Genomic DNA, 14,101 nt, shown 5'->3' with positions numbered 1-14,101 from the left:
GGAGGAGAAAGAGGTACTGTGAGAGGGGAAGAGAGAAGGGAGAGAGTGAAGAGGCACCTGCAGAAAGACCTGTCCTCATTTCTTCCTCCAGCACATGCCCAAGACCTTAGTCTCCATCCAGGAGAGGTTTCCTGCTCAGTGGGAAGGATGCTCAGGGGTGCAGGCAAAGTAGCCTGACGGTAAAGCTTCCAAGCAGCCCTTCTGGATCTCAACTGCTCCCAGGGCCCTCTTAGGCCTGGGCAAGGATCCCAGAGGATGCCCACTTTAGGATGGAGAGAGCTGGGTCCTAGACCTTGCAGCTGGTCCTGCTGTCCATACTGGAGTCACAGCTGAGGACTGACCTTTATTTGCCCCCTGTGAAATGAGGGTGGGGTGTAAGTGAATGGGGTCCAATAGCTGTTGTTGGGATGGGGGGATCAGAGCAGGAAAGACAGCAGTACTCAGCCATCTTCCCCACATCCGCTACTCTATCCCTCACCCCCATCCTGGTTTCCTTTCAACTTATAATGCATTTCCCCTTGTGTCGTCTCACGGGAGGGTCGTAAGAGTCTCTAGAGAAAGGCCCAGCAATGACCGTCATGTCTACATTCCCAGAAAGATAGGATCAGAGCCGCACAGAGCCACCTGCATAACTGGGTTCTACCCCTGACACCATTCTGCCTCTCCCTGTAACCCTGCCCCGACTTCTGCGTCTCCATGCAACTTGTGGACTTAGGTCTACCCGCCAGGTACTTCTAGCTTTTACTGTGTCAGGTTTCAGCTCTTTGACTAGAGTGAGCTGGCAAAGGTCCAAGGCTGTGTTGTACCATTTTTCTGTTCCACTGTTTCTCTGTCACCCGTTCTCCTAGAGGACCGTCCTCTGCCTTAGGGACCCAGAGGCACTCTGAAGTGTTAGGAGAAATATTTGCTGTTTGACAGGGCTTGCTGGGCTGGGAAAACTGCTTGGACCCCACTCCAGTTCCTCTGGGCCCCTCTCCCAGTCTTCCCAGACACTCCTGAAGGCTCTTCAAGGCAAAGCAAGGCTGGATAACCCCCAGTGGGGAGAGAGGAGGGGGAGGCTGTTCATTAAAATTCACATCAAGAGAAATAACTAATCAGAAGCTGTCTGTCGCCTAATTGGTATTAAACTTGAAGAAGATTTCACATTAGCCTAGGGGTGACCTCAGCAAAGCAGCCCAATTGGGAAAGGAAGAAAGGGGGCAAGGGACAGAAGCCCCTTCCCCTGTCAGCCTGTGCCCCTCTCTCCAGGTGGGCAGACGTGGCTCTACACATCTTGCAGGGGGCTCCAAATTCAAACAATCTTCTTCTTATTCCAGGAAGCCTGAGCCTGAAACTTTATATCCTCCCAAAATTCAGTCCCCGGGGACATGGTTTTAAGGTGAGGCTATGGGAGGTGGAGCCCTCATGATTGGGATTGGTGCCTTAGGAGGACACAGCTGGAAGTTGGCAGTCTGCAAACTGAAAGAGGGCTCCCACTAGAACTTGACAACGCTTGGACTTTCCAGCTCCAGACTGTGAGAAATAAACTTCTGTTGTTTACAGGCCACCCAGTCTCTGGTAATTTGTTATAGTAGCCCAAACAGACTAAGACACTTACCCTGACCACTCAAGAAGATGGCTGCCAGACATGAACTCCTTCTGCACATACAGTCTGCACCAAACCGAATACCTTTCAAAGTTTTTAATCCCATTTCCAGCCTGAGAGATGAAGCTTTCTCCACATTCTTGTTACCTCCATTTCCTCCCTCATCCTCTGCCTCTCCCTCCTCCTCCTCCTCCTTTTACTATTCCTCCTCTTTACCATCCTCCTCCTGCCATCCACACCCCTTTCCTCATCCTTCTGGCCCAATCAACTTCCCCTACACCTAAAGGCAACATCAGATCAGCGGCTGGCACCAAGGGATGCTAAAGACCCCTGTAATTTTCATCACATTCCAGTGGATAATTTTCAAGTCTTGGACCTTTTCTAACTTCCCACCAATTTGCTGCCTTCTGCCCCACGAAGTGGGAGAGGGGAATTAGAAACCCATTGTATTCAGGAAGATGGAAGGACTAGAAGACCTTAGCTGGGAGAAAAGAGTTTTGAAGAGGTCACAATGACTCTTCATATTTCTGTGGGGCTGAGTGAATAGGTTTGGCCTGTGCTGGCAGGAGGACAGAGCTAGTACTCATTGCTTGACTGAGATTGTTGGAAGGACAGGGAATCTTCCCAACATAAGGAAGACAACTGGTGAACATCCAGTGGTTTTGTTTGCCCTGACCTCCCTTGCAGGAACCTTCCATACTGCACTGATATACAATATGGCTACCACTTGGATTATACTATCTTTCAGGTCATGTGACATGACCTGGCCTATCATAATTGTCCATGGCCCTGTCCACAGTGATTGGCCAGGGATGGGCATGTGACCCAAACTTGGCCAGTCTCAATCCTTCCCTGGGAGTTTATGTGTGGTCACTAGGGGAAAGAAGTTCTCTCTTCTGGTTCATGAAGTTGTCATGACCAATGTTGGAAACTGTTGGCTGCCTTGCCCCAATCTCAAAAACACAGCCAGGAGTTGCAGAGACAAAGAAGAAAAAGTCCTAAAAACATTGTTTGAGTGTCTGGAGCCCTTGTCTCTAGAGCCCTTGGGGTCACCTCTACTGCCTTTCCCAATTTCTTGAGCTAATAAATCCTTTTTTGGTGAGTCAGTGAGTTGAATTTCTGTCACTTCAACTCAAAGTTTTTTAATTGATGTAAGAACTTCTTCACAGTCAGAGCTGTCTAAATGGGGGTTGGGCTGCCTTAGGAGGTGGCAGCTCCCCAGGAAGATCTGGACAACCTCCTGCCAGGGACACCGAAGAGGAAATTTCTGGACCCAGTTGTGCCAGGTAACAGCTAACATTAATCAAGTGCCTGATGTTTTATAACCATTACCTTGTTCAGTCCTCACGACACCCCTGTTGGAAGGCATTATCTCCTCCATTTTGTAGTGGAGGAAACAGAGTCTTGGGGATGCACACTACCTTGTCAACGTGGCAAGACCAGGGTGAAGTGCAAGTATTTTGGGCCCTAGAACTCACATGCCATAAACCCAGAGATCTAGAAGTCTTTCGTTCAACCCTTCCTTAAAATTTGAACACCTCTGGAGGGGCCAAATGCAGACCTGGTTTCTGCAGTCAGCACAGCAGCTCCTAAATAGGACAGTCGACAGAGGCACAGAGCTCTGTCCAGGTGAGCAGAAAGGCACATGGCCCTAGCTGGCTCTGAGGACAAGCTGCCTGCAGAAGCAATGGAGTGGAAGAAACCCAGAGGTTTCTTTTTGTGTCACAGATACCTTTGGGAATGTGATGAAATCTGTGGGCCTTCTAGAAGAAGCAAGGACACATGTGCAAATACAGAATGCTCTGCACACAATTTCAGAGGCATCATCAGGGACTCCCCCGGAGCCACATGTGGACCCTCAGTAGTCCAGTTAAGAAGGCCTTACCAAGAAGCATGAAAAGTGCCCAGGGGCCTGCCCCAGGCCAGGCAGCAGTAGCAATAACACCTTAGGGAACCCAGACTCAGACGATTATGTTATCCAGAATGTCCAGGTGTGGAAGATGATGAAGCCCCACCTCCACCCCCTATCTTGCTGTCCCGGGCTTTTCTATCGCCACTTCCTGCAGGGCCCTTGACAGATGCATAGGTTCCTGACTGTGTTAACTCGACTGCTAGTACTGGGATGAATAAGGGGAGAAGATGGAGGACCACAGAGATTCTACTCCCCAACTCTCCCCCATACTTCTCCAGAAGAGATTGGGTTTCAAGAGCTGTCCAATGAAGACGGAAGAAATTACTTGGGTGGGCTGAGGAGGCACAAGGGGTGAACTGGTCAATGAGGTGGAAGGTTCGAAATTTTTATTTTTGTTTTTGTGGAACTAGAATTTGAACTCAGGGCTTCGTGCTCTCAAAGCATGTACTGTACCACTTGCATCACACCTCCAGTCCACTTTGCTCATTTGGTTATTTTGGAGACAGGGTCTCAAAGTATTGCCCAGGCTGGCCTTCAACTGTGATCCTCCCAATCTTAGCCTTCCAAGTAGCTAGAGTTTCAGGTGTGAGCCACCAACGCCCAGCTCCATTGGAAGGTTGGAAGACAAGAGAAGGGAGGAAGAAAAGGAAAGCAGGAAGATGGAATCTCCTGGAAAAGCTTTGCCTGCAAAATAAGACAGATGCATAGTTGAAGAGCAAAACCCAGTATGGCTGCCTGGGTGGGAGGGCCTACAGAGGGGGCCCTGGAGCTTAGGCTTCCACACCATTCCCCCACATCCCCTCCAACAGGCCCTTCCTTCCCAGGGCCTCCCTCCAGAGCCTGACCCTCCTGACTGAGGCCCCCTCTATCTAAGCAACTTGTCCTGCATATCTGTCCCCTTGGCCTCCACGGTGTGACTCTTATCTGGACAGCCTGGGCCCCTGGAGTCTGGCACTCATGCACAAGTAGGAGACAGATCAGTCTAGAGTGCTGGGGGAGGGGACAACATGCCTGTGACTCTAAGAGGAGTGTGTTGAATGTCTGCTCCCCCACCCCACTTCAAGTTCCTGCTCTGACCCTTCACCCCCAGTCTGGGCTAGGCATTCCTTCTCTGACTTCCAAGGCTGGTGGACTTCCCGTATGGAGATTGCTTGATTAATAGCCTGCCTCCTTCCCTGTCAAGTTCATGTCTGGTCCACCATTATATCACAGGACTTAGCAACTTGCTTGGTGTATATTGACCATACCACATCTAATGGATACCTAACCAATATTTACTTATTTTGTTTTTTGGCTGTACTGGGGTATGAACTCAGGGCTTTGCACTTGCTAGACAGGTGCTCTACTGCTTGAGCCAGGCCTTCAGACCCCAATATTTATTTTTAAGGGGCACTGATTATATCCTCCCCCCTGGGAAGAAGATCCCCAGGGGCACTACAAAGTGGCACGGGGGCAGAAAAACCCTGCAGGGCTGGGAGGCAAGAGGCCCAAAGCTTGCTTTAATTCACCAACCTATGGCTTTGGACACTCCTTTTTCATCCTGAACCTCAGCTTTCTTATCTGAAACTTGGACTTGGTTGGACTCCATAATCTGTGTTTCTAGTGCCAGAAGAAGACTTTTTAAAGTATTGTGATTAATACACACAACTTGTGACTCACAGTCACAAACCTTGGCATCTTAGCTTCTCTTTTTCCTCATTGCTCAACACTGTGGGTATTTTTATCCAAATGATCCTGCTCTAAGAAGAGCCTGTCTCCTCATCCATCCACATAAGGCCTCTGTGCTCACATTGTTAATTAATTCGCTCACTCATTTGCTCACTCATTTGTTCATTCAACAATATTTATGGAATGCCTGTCGTGAGTCAGAGATAAACTCCGCTTCCTTTGCTGTTTTTGTGGAAAGTTCAGAGAGAGAGGAAAGCTCAGGTATGGCATGGAGACTGTACATGGGCATGAGGTGGCCTGAAGAGGCCCTCCCTCTGCACCTGCCCCACCTCATCCCTGCTGCTGTCCAGCAAAGGTGCTGCTCCTGGGAGAAACACAGTCCTGCTGTGCTGAGCACAGAGTCCCAGCTGGCTGACCAGCTTCCCATGGGACAGTTGGGGGCATCATATTCAGGGATCAGAAGCTCAGGGGTCTGCTAAGAGCAAGGTGGAAGCCCCCACAAGGTCCAGTGGAGCCCCTGCAACATCTGCAAGTACTTCTTGACACACTCCAGCCACATTTAGATTAGGTTTTTCTCCAATGTGCCTGTGGGCCCAGTAGCTGCCCCAAGGACTCTCTCTCTCTCTCTCTCTCTCTCTCTCAGACTTACTGCTGTGTGAAGGATGGGATGCACCATCAGCCCAGGTGCTGACCATCCAGCCTCAGGTCAGATGTGCCCAGAACTCCTCAGAGACTCCGGTCTTCCCCGAGTGCTGGGCTCTGGGCTGGTGACATGCTTTCACTGCCGTCTGTCTCTGGCTGTGTCCTCACTCTTCTTTCCCCAGGTCCACTGGCACAACCACAGATTTGTGCAGCATGGCAAATACAGGTTCATACAACAAGAATCACAGCTATAGCAACAGCCGTCCCCTCCTTCCAAAAATCCCTTGGTTATTTCAGCCTTCCTAGACACTCATCTTTTCCTTTTGGTCTTGCAAGAGTACAGACGGGCTACAGGAGAGCTCTATGCAGGGTCCAGAAAAGAGGGAAAGTCTCACTGATGTCCCTGGATTGAACATGCCAGCTCGAAGGTGGTCTGCAGAGAAGAGCCCCAGATGGGGAATGCAGGGTAGCTCCCGTGGACAGGTCCCTTGGGTGAGCTTTGAGTAACACTGGGCTAGATGCATGGCTCATTTGGCCAGCTTGTTTCTCCTTTGGTTACACAGCCATGAGCTGTACCTGCCGAGGGCAGATGGAGGGAGGATCCCCACCTCATGCCCTAGCTGCTCCACTGATTCCCGCCACAAATCTCAGCTTGGCAACCTTTCCAAAAATAACTTTGTAGCCGGTCACCCATTTCCTAGCTATATGGGAAGCTAAGATAGAGAGGACCGTGGTCTAGGCTGGTCTGGGCAAAAAGTGAGACCTTATCTCCAAAATAACCAGAACAAAAAGGGCTAGCAATATGGCTCAAGTGGTAGAGTGCCTGCCTAGCAAGTATGAAGCCCTGAGTTCAAATTCAGAACCACCACCACCAAAAACAACAAACAAAACAACTTTGTAATTTAAAAAGCAATGCAAGCACCTTGAAGAAAGTTTAGAAAATAAGGGTAAGTAAAAAGAAAAATCACCCACAATTCTCCCACCAAGAAACAACCACTCCTAACTGGTACATATTCTTTCATTCTTATATCTGTTCCTATGGAGAAATATTACATAGTCTTTGCAAAAATAAGATTATGGTGTTAGTGCTAGCTTTTCAATGAATATATCCCTGGATATTTTTTTATGTTATCCAATATTATTTTCCAACATCATTTTGAGTGGCTGCATACCATTCTATTTATATGAACCTGGTTTACCGTATTGAGTTAAAATTAGATTGATATTTTACTTTTCTTTTTTTGGTGGTGGTACCAGGGTTTGAACTCAGGGACTTGTGCTTGCTAGGCAGGTGCTCTACTCCTTGAGCCAAGCCACCAGTCCTAGATTGATATTTTTAAAAATACTCATGCTAACCTCTGAAGCCCACCCATAGTAACAAGAAACCTAGTGATCTTTTTTGGAACTTCCTCCACCTTGAATTGTCTCAGAACTCCAAAGAGTTCCTGGATCCAAATGGCTGGTTTATCCAATCAGCCTCTGATTAGTGGTGGCTTCCACTGCCACCCAAGGTGTCACTGTACAAACCTGGTCCTGCACCATCTGAGCATCTTTGCTACTGATACAGTGATGTTCTCACCTGTCCTTATTTCTACAGCCATTGTGGGCATTCTCCATTCTTAATATGCCAAAGTGCCTAGGACGGGAGGGGCATCCAGTCCCAGACACATCAGCCAGAATCATGCCAGCTTAGAGCCTGGCACTGACCTCACACTAGCTGTCTACCACCAAGTGATCCCCATCCACCAGACAGGGTTGATCCCCAAGGCACAGAGGAGAGGGTCACCACTCCTTCTTTGTGGAGGCTCCTCAGCTCCTGCAGATCAGCCTCCTTCTTCTCAGCAACCATTCTTTGTTGTTGTTGTTTTGGTGGGACTGGGGTTCGAATTCAGGGCTTCCCACTTGCAAAGCAGACTACCACTTGAATCTCACCTCCAGTCCATTTTGCTCTTGTTATTTTGGAGATGTGGGGGGGTCTCATGAACTATTTGTCCTGGCTGGTCTTGAACTGTGATCCTCCTGATCTCAGCCTCCCAAGTAGCTAGGATTACAGGTGTGAGTCACTGGCACCCGACTTAGTAACCATTCTTGAGACATTGATTTCTCACCAGCTGCCTTCTCTGCCTGTACTTCAGCTTTCTGTCATGCATCCTTTGATTTGCCTCTCCTGTTAGAAACTGTTCTTCCTTCTCTTCCAGTCCAATGCCACGTCTTCTACAGGCTGTTGATATTGGCTGCTCCCTTCCTCTATCTCCTCTCTTTACTCCTTTATCCCTCTCTCTCTCTCTCTCTCTCTCTCTCTCTCTCTTCTCTAGATAGACAAAACTCTTTTTTGTGGAGGGAGGGTTAAGATTTTTTAACACTCTGGTCCCTGATGCCCCTCTGCCCCTCTGCAGCAGCCCCACAGTTCTGAAGACACTGGATCTTCAGAAGCTGTACCTTAAGCACCAGGGTTATACTACCTGGCATCTTTGGGGGAGCTCCCCTTTCTCCACACCCCAGCTCAGATGGGATCACCAGCTTCAGATTTTCCCTTCACACATCCTCAAATGTCCCTGGTCCCAGCCCTTGATGACTTTGGCTGGTGCCAAGGGAGAAGACAAAGGGCTGGTTCTGAGGCAGCCACTGTCACACTCTGTCCCAGCTTCCAGCTTCCCCATGTAGTGCATGTGCAAGATGTCTCCTTTGTGTGTCTTCATAGGACAGTGGTCCACCTGTTTCTTGACCCCAATCTGCAGCTTCCATTTGTTCTCGGCCCTCATGGCCATGTCAGGGTGGTCAGGCAGGTGGACAGTACTGTCAGGACCTAGCTCAGCTCGTGTCTCTCCTCACAGCGCCCCTGGAGCCTAGATAAAACTCTTAAACCTGGAAGACAGACAAATCCATTCCCCTTCAACCATAATCCCCCTCTACCTATGGCCCAATGCTCTCCCTATCTTTCTGGGCAAACTTCTAAAAAGAACAGTTTATTGTCACTATCTTAAGACATCAGCCCACACAACCCGGGCACCTTGACTGCCCTCTGAGGACGGCCACCTCTAACTAGGGATCTCTAACTGGAGATCCATATGCCCTCTTTGCCAGGAATAATTCTGGTTTACCCCTATTCTCCCAGAGTCTCTCTAAGCGTCTCAGTTGAAACCTTAAGTGATATGGTCACCTCACAGCTACCCAGCCACCAACAGCATGGTGCACAGCTCCACTGAAATCCTTCTCCACGACCTCCCAGCAACAATGGACTCTGCTGCCCTTGGAGGTCCCTCCTCCCCTGGCTTACATGACACCACTGTGCTGACTTCTCACCTCTCCCTCCTGTGTGCTTTCTCTCATCCGTATTCATTTTTCCCCTGGTGCTTTTCTCTCATGTAGCATCTTTTTTTTTTAATTTATGAATTGTTTATTTCTAGAAATTTCCATTTAATATTTTCAGACCAAGGTTGACCACAGGTAGTCAAAAATCCTGGATGCAAAGCAAAACAGTGGGGACTACTATACTTTCTCACCTTTGAGTCTCCTCTGGACGTCCTGTCCTGACTGTATTATTGGAATGCCTTCACTAAAGTGACAAGTAATATCCTAATTGCCAAATCCTAGCCTCACCAGCCCTGTACGTAGCCTTCTATGTCGATGATCACATCCTCCTCTGTGACTTTTCCTTTTTACATTCTTCCTGGCTCCTCCTCTATCTGCTGCTTAATATTTGTCTTAGTCCATTTTTCTCATGTAGCATCTAATGAATTTAGCATCCTCCGAATTTCACCCACACCCACAGTTTCAGCTCATCATCCCCGCCTTCACCCTTGACTCAAGGCAAATCTACAGACTTCCGGGAATCATGGTGGCTTAAATGCAGGTTTACAAAACCACTCTCCCCAGACTTGACAGAAATTAACAAAAAGAAACAAAAATGAGAGAAAAAAACTGCACCAGGGCTGAAAGCATGGTACTCTCAGAAACAAAAGAAGTCTTAAATAGAGGCAGAGCTAGCCCTCAGAGGAAAAGAGGCTACCATACAAACATCATCTATGTCCCTGAAATTAATCGATAAGTTCACAAACCTAATCAAAATACTAGCCAAGTTTTTAACATGACTAAATCATTTTAACCAGATAGTGAATCTGGTAAGAAATCTAGGAGAATTCTGAAAGAAATGAGTATGAGAGAGACTCTTATTTTTTTTTAAAGATAATAGTATGTCATAGTAATTTTGGTATAGAAACAAGAATAGGGAAGCAAATAAATGGAACAGATAATAAAAGCCAGAAATATATATTCATATATAGAGAGAAATTTAGTATATAAGAAAGGTGGCATTGCTAATTAGTGGTAGGAAAATGGATTATATACATATATGAAAATCAATTTATCGAAAGGCAATGTAAGTGAGGATTTCTTTTGTTGTATCTTTCTTTTGTGTGTGCATGGTGGTGGAGGGCTGAACCCAGGGTCTTACACAGGCTAGGTAAGTGTTCTACCACTGAGCAACACCCCCAGTTCGAAGTATTTCTGGAGGTGATTTGATCTCTAAGTCAGCTGTAACACAGAACAGGTGACATTAAAAAACAAACAAACAAACAAACAAACAAAAACCACTTCTGTATGGCAAATACTGCCTAACAAAACCTAATGCCAACTAGAGGGGAATGGGTTGTTTGTAGCAATAAATGACTGAAAATGGCCCCAATATAGGGAATGCTTCCTCCACTCAACAACAACAACAAGAAACGATGAAAATGCAAGGGGATGAGTTTGAAAACCATCATTTGCTCTATCAGCTTATATAGAGGCTGGGAGAGGCAGTCAGTTAGGAGAGCAACGTGACAAAATGTTATCAGACCCTCCCAGTCTGTGACTATAAATAAAGTTCCATTAGCATACCTCACCCAGAGTCCCTGCTATTTCTCTTCTGGCACCTACAGGACCTCTGCCCTCTTTCTCCTCTGCGACAGTATTTCTGGGAGCATCAGCAGTCAGTCACAATCCCACCATCTCCATATGGCCTCTCTGGAATTCTCCCTCTCCTGTTCTATCAATGCCTGCTGCTAGGTAAAGTAGCCTAAGCTTGTCACTCTGATGGCAACCCACGTGTGACTGCTGCTCCAAATCTACCATTTCTTGGAATGAAAAGGGTGCCAGCCCCAAGTGGAGTTACAGATGGCCTCCTCTGTAGCCCAGTGGCAGGCACCCCTGCTTACATCAGCCAGGACCCAACAAACCAGAACTTGGGGTACAGAGCAAGGAAACAGAAGAATACTGTATTACTTTCCTTTCTTCCTGCCTTCCTCCCATCCTCCCTCCCTCCCTTCCTTCCTTCCTTCCTTCCTTCCTTCTTTTTTCCCTCTCTTCCTCCTCCCTTCCTTCCTTCCTTCTTTTTTCCCTCCCTTCCTCCCTTCCTCCTTCCCTCCTTCCCTCCCTTCCTCCTTTCTTCTTTCTGTCCTTCCTTCCTTCTTTTCTTCACTCCTTTTCTCCCTCTTTCCCTCCTTCCTTCTGTTCCTTTTTTTTTTTTCTGGTACTGGGGTTTGATCTCTGTGCTTGCCAAGCAGGTGCTGTGTCATTTGAGCCACTCTGCCAGCCCTTTTGCTTTAGTTATTTTTCAAATAGGGTCTTGCTTTTATGCCTGGACTTTGATCCTCCTATTTATGCTTCCCACATAGCTGGGATGACAGGCACATGCAGCCATGCTCAGCTTTTGGTTGAGATGGAGTCTCATAAGCTTTTGCAGGCTAGCCTTGAACCGTGATGCGATCTCCATCTCTAGCTTTGAACTGTGATGCAATCTCCATCTCTAGAACTGCTAGGATTATGCCTGGCTTGTACTACTTTCTTATTGGTGCTGTAACAAATTTCCACAAACTTGGTGGCCTAGCAGAACACATTTATTCTCTTCCAATTCTGGAGGTTAGAAGTCTGAAATCAGTTTTACTTGGCTAAAATCAGGGTGTTGGAAGCTTTTGGTTTGCTCCTCCAGAGACTTGGGGGAAAAGGCTTACTTGCTTCTTCCCACTCAGCTGCATTCCTTGGTTTATGGTCCCTTCCCTTCCTCCATCTTTGAAGCCTCGTACTTTCATGGTCCCATCGCCTTCTGGTTCCCTGCCAAAACTCACTTTGCCTCCCCTATAAGGACACTTATGATTGCATTTAGAGCTGACCCAGATAATCCAGGATAAAGTCCCCATCTTAAGGTCCTGAATCACATAGACAAAGTCTCTTTTGCCATATAAAGTAGTATTCATAGGTTCGAGGGCATAGGAAACAGTTATCTCTGATACCATCATTCATCCTACACAGGGTGATGCCTTCTCATCACCCTCCAGCTTGCTTCTGCCCTTTCTTCCTGTGCCTCAGCTTCCTCCCCCAGTTTAGGAAAACAGCCTTCATGCATATTCATAGATGCAAATAAATGGCAATATTGAGGCAGGGTGTTGTCCATGTCAGGAGTGTCAGGGCCCCACCTGGCAGGCCAGGTGCCCAGTGATGGAGATCAGACCACCAGTACTAAGCCTCTGAGAAGGTCAAGGCCCCTCAGTTGATCACCAAAGGAATCAGCAGTTGGCTGTTACCAACTGGCTGGGCCAACTTGTGGCTCCTTTTCCATGGTCCCCAACAACCACGTCCATCTTCCCACTGAGTGCTGATGGCAGCTCTTCATACCTGTCACATTGTTCCTCTATGGTCATCACCATTGCTGCCTCATTGCCACCACCTGGGGCTCAACTCAAGGCTGGAAAGAGGTGAATGCTGGACAGACATCCAAGAGATGGTGGGAGCTACCCAGGATGGGACCCTGACCAGAGGGTCCTAAACAACTCTGCATGGAGAGGGGCCTGAGGTGGGCCTGATCGTCCTTCCAGGGGACAGCAGCAAGGGACATCCATAAGATGGAGTCTGCCTCCAAAGCCTGCCTTCAAAATGTGGCGGGTGGGGCTGGTGTCGTGGCTCAAGTGGTAGGAAGCCTAAAGTCCTGAGTCCAAACCCCAGTCTGCCAAAAAATAAATATAATATGGTGGACAGTGTTTCAAAGTTACCCCCATAATCCACAACAAGTAACATCTCTGCCATTACCACTGTCACCATCACCGCTAACAGGAAGCCTGAGGAAGAGTGTGAGCTCACGGTGCCAGGGAGGGAGGGCACTGACTGATGAGAAAGCTAAGCCCACGGTGACAGCCAGGCTATAAACAGCTTACTTGCAAGGGGAGTTTGGCTTTATCCTAAGGCTGGTGGAATTCACTGAAGAGTTTACATTTTGAAAACCCATGCTGGCAGCATCATGGAGAATGGATTACAGCAGAGCAGGGGTGGAGGCATAGAGGCCAGTTGGGAGGCTGTTGTCATTGTCCAGGCAAGAAATCACCAGGAGTTGTGTCAGCGGATCTGGTAGGAAGAGATTATGAAAAATTAGGACTTTTGAACCAATTAGATGAGAAGAGGAAAGATAGGAATCAGGAATGTTCCATGTTTTTGGCTTCAGCTCTTAGATGGGTGGTGTTTTCCCCTTCCTAGTGAGCAAGAAGAGGAGGGGTCTTAGGAGAAGAGCAGGGGTGTTTAGCCATTTAGAGTGTGCAGTGCTTTTAAGACATCCAGGAGGCCACTGAATAAACAGGTTTGGAGCCCAGGGAAGAGATCTGGGCTGAGGGCATGGCCAGTAACCAGAGCCAATGTCCTGGGTGTGAACATCCAGAGATCACACGAGAAGAATCAGGGCCTGCACTGGGTCAAGGCCAAGACCCACATGTGAGAAGCCAATGCAGGAGGACAGGGCAGCAAGGGAATCATGCATTGGCCAGAGACACAGGAAGAAGATCCAGTGTTTGTTCCTTTGTGTTCCTGAAGCCAAGGGAAGGGGGTGTTTTGAGAAGGAAGGGAGAAATGGCTAGCAGCATGGCATGACTTCCTTATGACCTCAGAGGTCATAGGGAAGGTTGGAAAGGTGGATTTGGTACTGAGGATATCACTGGTGTTCTTGCCACAGACCCAATGGGGAGTGAGGGCTGAGGAATGAGTGGGAGTGGAGAAGGGTGACAAGTGAAGCTCACTTCACTTTTAGGAAGGAGAGAAAGGGACACTGAGGTCCGAGGAGGACAGTTCTGGACTGCAGAGATTTGATCAGGCTTACATGATGATGGAAAGGATCCTGTAGGAGGAGGCAGACATTTTGGCACAATTGGTGACTGATGGAAGTAGATGAAGACATGGCAGATAAGGAAAATACAATCAGATTGCCAGGCAGCATCGAGGTGCGACAGAAACCACAAAATGGAGGGAACACAAATCTGTGCAGCCGTGTGGTTTTC

At 48.0% G+C, this 14,101-nt stretch overlaps 1 pseudogene; it reads right to left on the bottom strand.

The window, feature by feature from the left end:
• Positions 1-8,153: 8,153 nt before the first annotated feature.
• LOC109687667 (peptidyl-prolyl cis-trans isomerase FKBP2 pseudogene) lies at positions 8,154-12,490 on the bottom strand (annotated as a pseudogene).
• Positions 12,491-14,101: the final 1,611 nt, after the last annotated feature.

Source organism: Castor canadensis, chromosome 19 (assembly GCF_047511655.1).
Source record: "Castor canadensis chromosome 19, mCasCan1.hap1v2, whole genome shotgun sequence".
Lineage (NCBI taxonomy): Eukaryota > Metazoa > Chordata > Mammalia > Rodentia > Castoridae > Castor > Castor canadensis.
Note: the sequence above shows the minus strand (reverse complement) of the source record. Positions and strands in the feature narration are given on the sequence as shown.